Genomic DNA, 13,554 nt, shown 5'->3' with positions numbered 1-13,554 from the left:
TTCTCTAATTCAACAATCTTTTTGTCTTTCTCCTCACAAACTTTGCACGATTCTGAACATTTCAAACATGGTTTTTCAACTTCAACCACTTTTTCAACTATCTTTTCAACCTCGACAGTCTTTTCAATTTCAACAAATTTCTTGACTTCAACAAATTTTTCTATTTCAACAATCTTCTCTACTTCAACGAGTTTCTCTATTACATTCTCAGTCACTGCTTCAACTTTTGTTTCTCCAGCTTCTGTATTTGCCTTTTCATCAGCGAGTAACTTTGCTGCTTCTAGCTCTCTTTTCAATTTGTCAATCTTCTTTTGATTCAGCATCTCAACTTTATCTGCATAGAAAAAATTAAAACTGTCAGGATCAATACTTTTTCTACATTTGTTAAGATATTCTTCTTCATCATCAGTATCAACATCACTTCCTAGATCTGGAAAAATCGGAATTCTTTTCTGACTAACTTCATCTTCCAGAACTCGGGCAACAAGAGCTGAACCAGGTATGTCCCAACTAAAACCCTTGGCAACTTTTTCATCATCTTGATGAATAATCAAAGCTTTCTTCTTTCCATCATCAATGGCACGAGATGATGATGGTTGTTGCTCAATCTGATGAAAAATTGATTTCTGATAATAATTGTTCTTATCTTGACTCCCGCTAGCTTCTTGATTTTACACTTTCGTTTAAAGTGTCCTTTTCCTTTGCAACGGAAACAGGTTACTTTAGACTTGTCAAAACCTAGCGGAGAGGTAGCCAATCCCCGAAACTCATCTCTGCCGGTAATTTGCTGAAATTTCTCAGCTCTTCTAACATCACTGGCCATGCACCATTTCACATCCATCAATTTAAGTTCTTCTGCATCAACCTGATTATAATCTTCTTTAGTAAGCATCGGATTCCCAGTTCTTCCTGCGACTAGGCTTTCATACGACTCTAACATGGCGACAAGAGATGCCATGTGTTGCTTAGCCATTTCAGGAGACAGATTTTGACCATTCTGAATGTTCAAAGTCACATTGCATTGATGATTTGTAGAATTTTGTTGTTGAGGACTTGATGTTGTGCTGTTAGGATCAAAGCTTGAAAATGATGAAGAATATCCACCATTTTGAGTTGTAGTGCTAACATTTGGACTTGAAGAACCATCAGCACTAAAACCAGTTTGGATTTTTGGACTTTGACTAGGGGTAGCCTCAAACTTGTTCCCTCGGTAGTACAAACTGACATCTTGTTTAGCATTCGGATTTGTCATGATAGTTATCTTTTGAATATCCAGTTCATGTTCTTCAATTTTCTGAATGAATTGTGCCAAATTCATACCCTTGGACTTTCTCATGAGTTTCACAATCATCAAATAAGTTCCCCACTTATTCTGTGGTAAAGCCTCAGCTAGTTTATCCACCCACTCATCATCCTCTTTCTTAATGTCCAATCTTCCCATTTCCAATACCAGATAGCAATATCTATCAATGGTCTGCTTTGTTGTTTCATGATCAAAAGCTGTAAACATATCAAACGATTTCTTCAATAATGCCCTTTTGTTTTTGATCATATATGCACTTCCTCTAAATTTCTGAATCAAAGCCTCCCAAATTGATCTAGCTGTACCATTATGTTGAAGCAAAATAAAGATATCTTCTTTTATCGCTTGTTGAAGAATACTGATCATCATTTTCTCACTTGTAAACTTTAACTTGTCACTTTCTGAAAAGTCAACTATGGCTTTTTCAATCCCACGTTCGTTCTTTGGTCTCTCGTAATCTTTCAGCAGTGAACACCATGCATCAAATTTGTAAGCTTGCACCCAGTTCTCGAATCGATTTTTCCAACCTTGAAAATCTTCAATATACATGAGCTTTGGTGGTTTCTGATAAGTTCCAGTCTCATTCTCATTGTACAAAGTTTTAGCAGCAGTAACTGGAGCAACCGGTGTCGCGAACGCATTGTCAAACTCTTCAGCCATGATTCGGTAACACGTTTTTCAATAACAGACAGTTTCAAGCGGTATACCAAACAACAACTTCAAGCGGAATCTCCAAATTACAATTTCAAGCGAAATATGGTTTGGAGCTGAATCACCAATTTGTTTCAAGCGAAATAACCAGCACCCCTATTTGAAGCGAAATCACAAACAAACTTTCAAGCGGAATATCAAGTTTGAAGTGGAATTAGGTATTTTGGAGCGGAATCAGTCAAGCGATATACCAAATTCAAGCGGAATCACAAGGTATACGTTCGAGCGGAATCACTTCGAATGCCCATTTCTACCATTTTTAATTCGAATTTTGTTCTGGTTCTTTCAAGGCTGTGTTAAAATGTAGTTTTGTATATGCTATGAAAAATTTAGGCCATTCTGACCGTTAAAACTTGTTCAATTGAAGAAAGGTGTAGAATAAAGAAATATGGCTGTTTTTGGCAAGAACTCATCCTCCTGAGCTCTGATACCACTTGTAGGATCGCGTTGTGACCCAAACGAGTTAATCAGAAGAGCTCAAATCCGTTTCAGAGGCGGAAACAAAGAAACGGAGTAGAAAAACAACTTGATTCACTTAAATTTGCCTTGTATATTGATTAGAAGCAGTTTACAGTCAGACGGCACTTCGGCAGCACTTCGGTACCGGAATTATGAAAAGATACAAGTGATTTCGCTTGACTACATATATATAGGGGCCAGATTCCGCTTGAAACACACACATGACAGTTCAAGCGGAATCACTAAGAACCTGATTTCGCTTAAAACTGACATGGGTTAGTTTCAAGCGGAATTACAAGTTCAAGCGGAATCACATCAATAAAACCCTAAAATAACCTATTTTCTCGCACAACACGCCCTGATCTAACAATTCTAATCCTAGACTCGATACAAGACGAAGACGACAGATGAATGCACCAACAGAAACTGATAATGATTGAATTCGGTCTAACCGAGAATAAATGGATTGACGATATGTTTGGCATGAGTTGTTCGTGGTTCCAGCTTTCTATCATGATGAGCCTATGTCTGGGCTCATGCGGATAACCTCCAGATCAGAGAGCGGAAACCATTTTTCTATCAGGTGGCGAATTCTCAACTTACCCTTGTTGAGTTTTTTAACCATTTTGATGGTGCAATGGACGTGCAAAGATTCAACCATCTCAAAAATGACCATATTTCTAGAAATACAACTTCAGATAACTGGTCTGAAACTACCTTAGAGGATAATGCTATGAAAATTTACACCAGGTCCATCTTTGCTGATCAACAGGCAGAGTTATATGGAACATTGTCCGAGTGTCTTCCTATGGAGACTAAAATCGAGGAACCGTTCTTGAAGATAAGTATGAAGGATTGGAAAACCCATGGTGACGGTTTATTAGAGGTAGCCCTATCTACACCAGCTAACATGCTTTATTACATAACAACGTTCGTTTTTTCCTTGATTTTTAATTTTCAAAATTTTTTGTGTAGGTTTATTTCAAGAAGGGGGAGGATGTAATTACATCATGCAGTTTTCACGGGTTTGAACAATATGGGTTGTTGTGCAAACATATATACCTTTGTGTTCAAGATGTTCAAAGTGAAAGAAATTCCCAACAAGTACGTTATGAGAAGATGGACCAAAGACGTGGTACCGAATGATCTGAATAACACATTTGATTTTAGCATTGATGATAATGATGGGCATAAAAAGGCGAAAGAGGAGGTTGCTGATGAGATTATGCAGACCGGAGAGTATCTTATTGGTAACTTGATGAGAGATTTTGATCATCTAGTTATAGTCTGGGATCGGATAAGGGAGATGAAAGAAATGGTTGATGAACTTCGCATAACCAAGCCCATCGACCCTAAGTTTGATAGATATTCAAGGCTAATCGGTTACGAGAAACCGAACACTGATGCTCCACCTACAGTCCGTGTGCCAACCGGGTATTAGAAACAAAGGAAGCGGTTCACATAAACGGATTAAATCAAAAAAGAAAAGATTATTAGTTTAAAAGGCAAGAGAAGTCGAACATGCAATGTTTGCAATACCAAAGGTCATGATATCCGAACTTGCGAGGCTTTAAAGGGTAAAGCTAGTGTTGCCGATAAGAAGGGGAAGAAAAGAAGAGTAATTCAGTTAGAGACAGATCCTGGTTTAGTAGACAAAGAGGACGAGGAGGCAGAAACTGGTGAGGGAGAGGAGTATGAGGAGGTTGATGAAGTAGATGATAGTGATTCTGAATGGGAAGAGCTAAATGACGAGGAGGAGTAATTTTTGAACCACAATTGCATACAATTAAACATTTGTTTTTTCATGCCTTTTTTTAAGAAGTGATCTGTGACATTTCATGCCTTTTTTTTAAGAAGTGATCTGTGACATTATAACAAGCGTGATTTTAATACCATTTTTTATAACTTGCGTGATTTTAATACCATTTTTATAAGTTTTACCATCCCATGCGTGAGTTTAACATGTGTGATTATCTACACCATCTCAAGTGACTTTATAACATGCGTTATTTTAATACCAGTTTTATATGTTTTACCATGCCATGCGTGATTATCTATACAAAATCAACTGATTTTTTTACCCCTTTTCTTCAATATGCAGATTCGTTATTTTACTATATTCGTCCTTATCCTAAAATCATAAATATACAAGGGTATCTCAAATGCTGATCTAAAATGAATATTAAACCCCTCTCTAACATTTTGTATAACATGTCTTAACCCCTGTTCACAGCCATTTCAACCATAAACATACCCAAACACAGATTTTTTTTCATAACTAGCGTCATAAAAAATGTAACATGTGTGATAATGTTTAACATGCCTTTTCATATAAATAAAGCCAAAACGACATACATACATGTCTGAAAAGGTGTTAAAACATATTAAAAGTAGGCCTACATGATTTTCCTAAATATATCCACATATCGGTATCTATTGCCGAAAACCACCAGAGTTCTAAGTTTACAAAATACCAACATTAGAACATCCCCAAAAATCAACAAAAACGTTGATTAATCAGACATACCCCTAGTTCGATGTGAATATCTTCCCAAGCTCCTTGTCACTGGTTTCCATCTTCTCTTGCACCGTCTCCACTGCATCCTTGAGATATGAGTAAACCAAGTGATAAGCAGATGCCTGATCCTTCATGAGCTTTATCCCGTTGTCCCTCAACGAAGATTTTGGTTCTTTTAGTAGTTTCCCCCAGACTTCCTGGGTCATCTTCTGTTGTTCTAAGACCTTCTTCTGCACATCAAAAATACTGTTAGTAGAGTTTACATCAGACGCTTGCTCTGTCAATATGCGGCTCGAGAGGAGCTCTTTGATGGCTTTATTTACCGGATCAGTAGACATTCTTGTTCCTTTGATGAGAGTTGTTATTTTTGTGCAAAAATATCTAATATGGGGAATCATATATATGTATGAAGATTGTGATTTAATATGGTAGTTGTGAGAGATTAGGTAAGTAAAATTAAATATTTCTCATAATTACTAGTCATATCGATTGGGAAGACTATTTGTAGGTTTCATTATTATTAAGATCAATTATATTTTATATCAACTTGCATCTTGCATATCAAAGTTCAGTAGCTCAAATAACTCACAACCAGGTCGTGCGTGATTAACATTACATGCGTGATTTATTGATTCATGCGTGATTTTTTACACCTGCGTGATAATCTATACATGCATGATTATATTTACATAATATCTGTACTGGACCAAGAAAACTCCAAAACACAGCTAAAATTATTTCTGAACCATACAGTTGTCATGCTTAATAATTTTAGATGTCCTCTTGTTTGCTATTTCCTTTTATATATCATTGAAAGAGCATTCAAATATTAGCTATTTCCTTTTATATATCATTGAAAGAGCATTCAAATATTACCTTAAAGATGGAAGATTCTTCTAATTCATCTTGTGGTTCTTCTTTATCTTCTGGTATGAGTGTTTATCTCAAAAAGAGAATCGAGGATCAAATTGCCGAAGACAAGTCTTGTAAAGACTTGTTGGAAACTAACATTTCTAGGGTCAGAGAGAACATAGAGAGAACATAGAGAGAACATGAAGAGGCGGGAAGAGATTTTCAATTTGTTGTCTGGTATGAAAGAGTCAAGTGTCCGAGAGGTGGCTATGATGTTTATGGTTGATCTAGGACGCGATAACCGTCTTAAGATGCTCTATGGACACGAAGATCAAGTTTTTGGAGTCCTTTTTCTGATGGGTATTATGTATCATTTTCATTTTCATCTGGGTAGTGAAATCATGTGCTTTTTATGTTTATGTGTTTGAGTAAGGAATTTTTCCCATTGTTTTTACATTTTTCATGTTAATTTGATATCATAGTTTATGAGTAATCAACAAATTTAAGAATTAAAAATAAAATTAAAAAATGAACATGTCAAATATGTTTGCAACAAAGTAGTTCTACGACGTAGCTTTTTGTTTCACTTTGTCAAGGTTGAAGAACTGATCTAATCGGACCCTAATTTTGTTATCTAGATCGCGCAAAACATCTACGCTCGTAAATTCCTTAGCTTTGTCGTACACTTCTTTCCTTATAAGATTGTAGTCGGACAATACAATCTTACTAAGATACGGGTACCGCAAGAACCGAAGTTGTGAATCTTGAATGGTCTTTTTATCTTCGTTCACAAACCCCGGATTCCATGGTGATTTGCCTTTGTATGTCTCCATATGTTTCATAGTGAAGACACCACAGTCACATCCGTTTTGAAGAGTTCTCCAATCCATTTCCTTTCGAATTATGCTTGCTGTTTCCAAGTTTGTTATCCTCTCTTTTTGTCGTATCTTGCCTTTTAGGTATAGAACTAGAACTCTTCGCTTTAATCACGATAAAAAATCATATTAGTACGTAGTCATTATAATTTCTTGCATTTTTTGTATATAAAGCTGAGTATTCAAGTATTACCAGCTTTTCGGGGCGCTGACGGTAGCGGTTGCTAAACGATTCGTCAAACCTAGAGTTATCAATTAACTCGATTTCTCCATTTTTCAAGTGAAAGCATAGGCACAGAAATGATCAGATAGTAGTACTGGAATGAAGATAAGATCCACTGTGTCAACTTTCTTGACTTGATACTTACACAGTATATCGTCTAGGCTTGGTGCAAATACTTTCAATCGATCATTGTCTGTGTGTTTTGGCCCAAACATTTCGTCAGGGTGCAAAAATTATGGTGATTTTTTTCATTAAACTTCATCTGTCCATTAAGCTTAAACAGGCGTGATTATCATATAGCATGCTTGGTTAACATTAAACATGTGTGCATTAACTTTCAACATGCGTGATTATCATATATCATGCTTGGTTAACCGTAAACATGTGTGCATTGACTTTAAACAGGCGTGATTTATCATATAGCATGCTTGGTTAACCTTAAACAAGTGTGCATTAACTTTCTTTATGCGTGATTATCATATAATTTGCGTGATTTCATTTCAATATGTGATTTAACCTAGTAAAATACATACATGTGTGATTAACTAAGGAAAAATCATACATGCGTGATTATTTATGGAAAAAATTACAATCATTGAACTTGGCAAGAACAACCTGTAGGGTGATGATTTTTTGTCCCTTTTTTTTCTCTTCAAAGTTTAACACGTCTAGAAACGCGTCCACTCCATTTGAAGCTATGTATTGCGATGGGTGAAAGCTTTCAAAAATGATTTTTAGTGTTTTGACTCCACTTTCAGACTTGTATATCAATGAGCTGTTGTTTAAAACCAAAAAGGACAGTTTAAAAAGAGATCAAGATTTTAAGAGGTTTAAAAGAGACAAAATATCTTACCCAATATCTCCAACCGGAGCTAAGAGGTAACAGATAATTGTTTGGTCACGTTCCAGAAGTGGCTCATATAAGTTGGTTATCCTGTTGTAGTAAGGTGATCTGTATGCGTCACCTAATTCTGCCATTCGTTTTTCGTTCTTTTCCCTCAACATTTTGATTCGCGTTCTCACTAGTTCTGTATGTCTCTCGTCATCCGTTTTCTTTTTGTTATCACACACGGGAGTTTTTTGCTTACTTTCATTTGATGTTTGTAGGATTGGAGCCAATTTTAAAAGCGTCTCCACCTACTGCATTTCTACATCCGTCACTTCATCAGTTTCTTCAACGGATGTGGTGGGAGGCATTTCTTTACCTTTTCAAGCTCATTCAACAACGACTCGGTTTGTGCTTTTCGCTGACTACACTCTGCAAAGTTTACAGCTGTAGGATCGTGTAGCTGACCCGAACGAGTCGTTCAGAGGAGTTTTGATCTGTTTCAGGTGCGGAAAACAAGAAACAGACTTAGAAACACCTTGTTCTTCACTTTAAACACCTTGTTGATTGATCTAACATTGATTACAATCAAGAATCAAACCGGCAGCACCTCGGTATGATTTTCAGCAACTGTTACAACTGATTTCGCTTCTAACCTATATATACACATCTGATTCCGCTTGAAACAGCTTCAAGCGGAATAAGGAACTTTGTGATTCTGCTTGAAAATGATCAATGTCATTTCAAGCGGAATAAGCACTCTCAAGCGAAATCAGATCAAACTCAACTATCTCGACCCATTTTCCCGTACAACGTGCCCTGATCTAACCTATCTAGTCTAAGACTCGATACAAGACGAAGTCGACAGATGCATGCACTAACAGACTCCCCCTCAGATGATGACGAGTCTTACGGTGTCGAGTCTTTGCAACTTCAGTCTTGATCCGTCTCTGGGCTTCACTCTTTCGATCAGCATCAACAGACTCCCCCTAACAATGTGCTGGCATTTCTTAAGTTCATCAGCATCATCAGTTTCAGGATCGTAATCTGGCTTTCGCAGGTTCAAAATCATTTCCTGGCTGAAACTTTGTCCACCGAGTTTCAGGTATCGGAACCTGGCTCTTTAAACACAAGCTTCTCAAGATCGATCAACCTGGCTTTTCTATATTCAAACACTCTTTGATGTTGTTCCAAGATCGTAACCTGGCTCTCGTCCTGCTCAGGTTATCTGCACAAACTCTACCTCAAAGTAAATTTTACAAATTTAAACATTTCAAATTAAGGAATTCAGACTCTCCCTCAAATTTAACTATATTCATGATGAACCACTTGTAAATTTGATCAAAACACAATCATTTCCAAACATATACTCCCTCTTACAAAGATGTCATCATGTTTAGCACTTGGAATTTTGAATATCAGCTTTTCGACACCAGTTGTCAAAAATCTTTTTGAATTTTTCAAAATTTATGCTAAAACACACTAAAAATCTTTTTGGATTTTTCAAAGGAATAAAATGCAGTAAAGAAATATTTACATACAATATCTTTTAGTTTGTGTAAGAGGATCATATCAGTTTTGGAGACATATCACCAACACCGTTAAGCTTCATTTCATTTTAAGTTCTAAACAATTCACCTAGATTGTCAGTATATTGGTCCACTTAAATTTTCACACAAAGTTCAACTGTTTCGAGATACGATATTAATCTCTTAAGAACTTAAACTTATTCGCGTATCCCACTACTTGAATATACTCCCGTATCCAGATCCCAATATTCAGTCTTACAGGTGAGTATACCACAGATGATATCTGTAAAGGGGTTAGATGTGAAACCGTGAGAGCTCAGGTCAGAACTTCCGTTCAGCAGAGAGATGACGGTTCGACTTTAGGTGTGTCCCCTTTAGAGGATCTTTTCTTCAACAGCAATGATTATCAATTTTATTGTTTCATCATTTTGCTGAGGGCGGCGCTATATTTCAAGCATTGCGAAAAGTATTATACGGGGACTAGGTCAGAATTTCCATTCAGCAGAATTCCCGGGATAATACCCCAGATATCACTGAGTATAAAGACCTAGTATCTCAGAAAGAGGGACCTTTCAAACAAGATTTCGGGGGTTACCCATATATCCAAGGAATGTTACTCACGAAATAAGCAAGTTTGAAATTTAGGTTTATATCTCGTTACAATCTACTAAATGTGCAAAAACCTACTGGCATATCCACAGTGGGATCGTTTATCACATTTTTAACTTTCCATTTCTTTAGCATATTGTGACAGTCTACTAATGTACTATCATTTCCTCTTTTCTCAACAAAACTCGTTTTTGATTTTATCATGTTTTTGGCTTTTTCGAATTTTCTAATGTTTTTAGATTTTCTGAAATTTTTACTCCCCCTAAAATGCAAACACATTTAAAGAAAGTTTGAAAAACAAACTGAGCTCTTGACCCACTTTGAAACAAAATTTGAAAACAAAATTTGAAAACAAACTATACAAATAAAGTGACAACTGATATCAAATTACTTCAATTCGCCATTCACTTGGCATAAACAATCAGAACTCCCCCTTTCAACAAACTATTTTCTCATTATGATTTCAAAACACTTAAGTTTGTTTTAATCAAAATGATTTTTCTGGAAAATAAGTTTGTTTTTACCACTCGTAGGGATGAGATTCATCATATTGTTTTCAACCATTTTTAATGAGGATTACATCAAGTTCAACTTAATGACCTTGACGAATCACTTGTAATATCCAACCTCTTACCACTTGTAAGTATAACCAAAACCTTTAAACACATGTAGGAATAAAACATCTACACAAACCATTTTTCATTCAAGATGCCGATTCCTGCTTCACACTTACCAACCTGGAAGCTCCGGCAATTCCTGCATTGTGACTTGTCAAAAATTTATCAAAACATTAAAACTCATTTACAAAAATCAATTATCAAGAAAGATGCCGATTCCTGATCCGCGATTACAAACTTGGGATCTCCGGCAAGTCCTGATTTTTCAAGGGAAAAGAATTTCCACCCTAGTTTTACCAACCTTGGGTGTTTTTAACTCTTGTTCAGTAGGGTTATATGTTGCTTTCTTTGTCGCATAAAAATCTTTAACCCCTTTGGCCTTTCCCTCGACCATTTTCCCAAAAATTTTCTTAACATTCCCATTAAATGCTTTCTCAACATCAAATTACTTCTGATCAGAATAGAATTGATTTGAGATTTCCACCTTACCAACCTTTTGTTTAAAATTCTTATTCTTCAATGGTGGAATTTTAGCATCATCCACTGAAGACACTGATTTTTCTTCTTTTAACTCAACCTGTGGCTCCTCTGATTTTGTGGAACCAGGTTCATCGCCGACTTTTTCACCACCCTTCTTAACAACCCACATTTGGTTGTCTTTGGCTTTCTTTTTTGTAAAAATTTTTCTTTGAACTCTCACCAACTTCATAAGTAGAATTTTCAAAAATTTTGAATTTTTCAGTTGGTGGTTCAATTTCGACAACTTTTTCTTTAAGTTTTTTCAGATACTCCCTGTTTTGGTGTTGTCATTTGAGAACACGTTGATGCAATGTGACCAGCTTCATTGCATTTGAAACAGGTTCGAGTATCTTTTCTGTGAAAAACTCCAGTTCCTTTTCTTTTCATCTCAGCAAGAAACTCCTGGTTTGATTGCCTCCAGAACGTTTTCTTCTGTTCTTCTTCTGCACTTCCACCTGAAACAATTTTTGTATTCGTTTTAGAAATTTTGTCATTTTTATAGTTTTCTGGTGGAACAAAACCCAATCGTTTCTTTTTGTAGTTACCCTTATGGTTTGGTTTCTTTTGAAAACCAGAACCAGAATTGTAACCCTTTTTCTTGTTTATCGCTGTTGAACTCTTGATGTGTATTTTTTTAGGTTTTCCAGTAAGATTTAAATCGTTTATTTCAGAAATATTAATTTCTATCATTTTGAAAACCTTTTTAATCATTTCAAATCTAACACTTCTTATTGGAAACACTTTGTCAGAATATAATTTGTCAGAATCATTTAAAGTGTATGCCACTTCAAATGTTTCATCATTCAAATTAGATTTTGATAATAAAAACTCTTTACTATAAGCCCTTTTAACCATTGGTTTTGAACTGTTGACTGACGAACTTGACCCTCCAGACTCAGACTTTGACTCAGACTCCTCATCAGTATCCAACACCTGATCGACCACCTTTTTGATTAACCCAGACTCATGATCAGTGTCAGACGATGTGAAAGTAACGTCAATATTTTCTGGTAATTCATCAGTTGTATCTGTTTTTATCTTTATATTGACTGCATTTTGAACTTGTTCCTCATTTGGTTTTCTAGGAGAATAACCTTCCCAGATCGGAGGCAGACACTTGTTATAGCTAACACTCGGTTTCTTACCAGTATTCTTCTTCTTTGACTTTTCATCTTGAAATGCTTCGAAACCTGCAACAGTTGGATAAATTCGATCAATAAGATAATCAGAACTAGAATAACTTTGTAACAAACGTCTGATTCTCTCATTCTCAATTTTCTCAGTCTCCAACTCTTGTTTCAATCTTGTACATTCTTCAATGTAATGATTGATTGCCTTTTGTTTTGTCATCATCGTAGCGTTCATCATAGTCAAAGAATCTTCTCTCTCAGAATTTGTCTTTTGAAGACCAATTGCTGTTCTGTTCAAAACGTCATTAGATTCCTTCACGTAGTTTAGATTGAACAGTAATTGTTCTTTCATTTTCTCAAACTCAGCCAACTTCTCATCTTTTGCTGCACAATCTTTGCAAGATTCAAGACACTTTGAGCATGGCTTGATGACTTCCACAATCTTTTCAACTTCAATTGTTTTTACTACCTCAACCACCTTTTCTGCTTCAGTTACCTGCTCAGTTTCAACAATTTCCTCAGCAATACTTTTAACTTCATCATTTTGAATAGTCTTATCTTCTGAGCAACATTTTCAGGCTTCATATGCTTTTGCTCTTTTGCTGCTCTTCTTTCCTTTAGCTTCTCCAAGCGATCTGCAAAATAAAAATGAAAACTTTCAGGAGAGAGATGAGATTTTGCAACATTAATATGTTTTTCTTCTTCATCATCACTACTGTCATCAGTTGGTGATTGATCAAACTCAATTGACTTCTCTTTCTAAACTTTCATCACTTTGTAAACTTTCATCTGAAATCTGTGAACATTCTTCTGATGAAACAGAGTTTTCATCTTCATTCTTCACATTTTCACCAATAGACTTCATCCACTCGGTAAACATATCTGGTTCTTTCACGATCTTAGCAATGAAAGCTTTGAAATCTCCTGTGCTGTTGGATGAGATGTATTTTTCCCAATTGAAATCTTCTTGATTTCCTAAACATGCTCTCTTTGAATCCTCAATCACTTTTCTACCATGAGCCACTTGTGGTTCTTGTTGTTGTTGTTGACCAACTTGCTGATATATGGCTTTCCGGTAGTAATCATCTTTTCCGAATGGATTCTTAGCTTCACTTGCTTCTCTATTCTTGCATTCCCTCTTGAAATGACCTTTCTCCCTGCATCGAAAACAAGTAACTTTAGATTTATCAAAACCCAAAGTTGAAACATGTGCATCAAGAAAGTCATTTCTTCCAGTAATCAGCTTAAACTTTTTTGCTCTTCTTAAGACACTAGCTAGACACCATTTGATGTCCATGAGCTCCATCTCTTCAGCGTCTATTTGATCGTAATCCTCCTTTGTGAGCATAGGATTTCCGATCCTTCCTGCAACCAAGCCTTCAT

Source organism: Helianthus annuus, chromosome 7 (genome assembly GCF_002127325.2).
Source record: "Helianthus annuus cultivar XRQ/B chromosome 7, HanXRQr2.0-SUNRISE, whole genome shotgun sequence".
Classification (NCBI taxonomy): domain Eukaryota; kingdom Viridiplantae; phylum Streptophyta; class Magnoliopsida; order Asterales; family Asteraceae; genus Helianthus; species Helianthus annuus.
This window is presented reverse-complemented; position numbering follows the sequence as displayed.